This window comes from Notothenia coriiceps, unplaced genomic scaffold (genome assembly GCF_000735185.1).
Source record: "Notothenia coriiceps isolate Sejong01 unplaced genomic scaffold, NC01 NC01_scaffold00004483, whole genome shotgun sequence".
NCBI classification, from domain to species: domain Eukaryota; kingdom Metazoa; phylum Chordata; class Actinopteri; order Perciformes; family Nototheniidae; genus Notothenia; species Notothenia coriiceps.
In genome coordinates, this window is record NW_011337184.1 from 744747 (window position 1) to 747195 (window position 2449).

Consider the following 2449-nt stretch of genomic DNA (forward strand, 5'->3'; position numbering starts at 1 on the left):
CAGTTGCTTTGGATAAAAGCGTCTATCAAGTGACATGTAATGTAATATTTATATTTACACTAAACAGACTTATGATACTTTAGCTCATTCTTGTGGCCACACTTATGTCCTGCACCCTGAGTGGCAATAAACGGCCTTATGTTGTTTCCCCTTATCTTAAAAATATAATTATATTATATTATAACAACGCATTATATTAACTCTACAAGGACAAAACAGGAGTATAAAATAAGGTTACTTTTAATCTCAGGATGTTGCTTTTGTTTAAAATCCTGTTGTTAATATGATAAATTGCACAAAACTACTTTAATATGTACATCCCAGATTATATGTTACTATCAACTGGAAAAGCAACATAAAAAATAATTGTTCTGTTGGTTTTTGTTGTAAGCTTCACTAGTGTCTGGATGTCAAACCTCACATTATTAATAAACCTCCTAAACTCACTAGCTATTTGCAAATGTCTGATAATGTTTTTCTTTCTAGGGTGGGGTAGAGATAAGATATAAACTGTAATTTGATAATAAATTATGTCTAAGATCAATTATTTTGGCATAAATTCGCATTTTTGTTCTCTTAACACACAGCAACATAACCTCAAATGACCTGAAAAAGTCTGATGTTTGCCTGCCAAACACAGTGCAGGTTAATTATTTATTTATTTTATCAGATAACATTCTGCAGGGGAAAGTAGGCAATCTAAACAAATGTTTGTACAGGTATTGTACCTAACTCACAGAGCCAAAAATAAACACTTTAAGCAGCAGTGAAGGGGCCGTGAAGCGCAAAAGCATGAGATTAAAAAAGTACAAAAACACTAGAATTACAGTGAATGTAGTTATATACGTCCAGAGTGAATCATTGAGCTAATTCTGTGTCTTTGCAGGTCCTTTAAAGTGAAAGGTGGGCGTCTGTGGATCAAGTCAGAAGGAAGCAGGCGTTCAGTTATAAACAGGAAGTTGACTGAGAATGAATTCAAAATAAAAGAATCAGGTTTTCACTGTTAACGCTCAACAAAAAGATACATTTATTTCACAACAACATACACCTATGGTTAAATAGTATAGTTGAGTGTATCATGTAATTAACAAATTAGTGAAAATTGAAATGAATGTCACTAAAGAATACTTAAGAAAAGTTCCAGCGTCGTACAGTATTTGAAAATGCTGGACAAAAATCAATGTATTTCCCAGGTTCGTTGGTTTTATTTTGAAAGTTCCGACAGCCAGAAGTTCTGTTTTATTCACACTGGCTTGATCGAGTGTTGACAAAGTCGTGTCTTGCACTTGGAAGATGTCTGCAGAGAAAGAGGGAGATATGTTGTGCTTTTATATCAACGGGAAAAAGGTACGCATTTAATAAACAGATAACCATGTTTGAGGTAGTTTTAGCTTTTAGCCAGTCGTTTTTTCAGTTAAAGTCTGTCACAAATGCTGCAAATTAGTTTGCACGAATGTTAAAAGTTGTATTTTTGACTCATAAAACAGTGTGAGGGATTTAGAGAATTAGAATACACGCTTAAATTGAACGAAAAGTAGTTTTTAAGTCATGAACTGCAAACGGTAAGCCCTCAGAATCTGGGACAGAAATGGGTTTAAAAAATAATAGCTCCAGAAAAATAGTTTTAGCATCACACAACTGTACAATTTTATGAATAAATACTTATATCTGACAAACCTAAACTACTTTTTGTTATATTTTCTGAGAAAAAAAGGCCCCAGTGATACAAAAACCGCAATACAGTCCATATGAGGTTGCAATATTACATTAGATTCAAGGTTCAAGGTTCAAACTTTTATTGTCTTTATTGCTAGAGTTAGGACAATGAGATTCTTAGGTCAAAGGCTCCTCCAACAGTGCAACACAATACAACAGATAACATAGTACAGGTCAATAAAATCAAATACAATATAATAGAAAGTGCAGAATAGCAGAATTCATTGAGATTAGATAGATTAGATGTAATTAATTGATCTCATATTGGGAAATTATATTGGTATAAGAAGCATAATTTAAGAAAGCATTTAATACAAACATATCAATACAAATGTATGTTTATCTATTGATTATATAGACATCCTTGCAATACGTTAAGCTCTGGAAGCTCTGGACATTAAGCATGTTTCTCAATGTTGTTCTTTTTTTGACTTAATGATAAATTAAGATAAAAATATGTTTTGTCTCAACTGAGTTCAGTTTTCTGTCGAGGTGTGATTTGGTTTGCAACTATTTAATGCATATGTGATATTTTCTTTGGATGCAAAGTAAGTTTAATGAGATAAATATTTACCTTGTGTTAGGTAACAGAGAGGAATGCTGACCCTGAGACCATGCTGCTGTCCTTCCTCAGAGAGAAGCGTATCCTTCAGACCAAACACACACACACACACACACACACACACACACACACACACACACACACACACACACACACACACACACACTAACA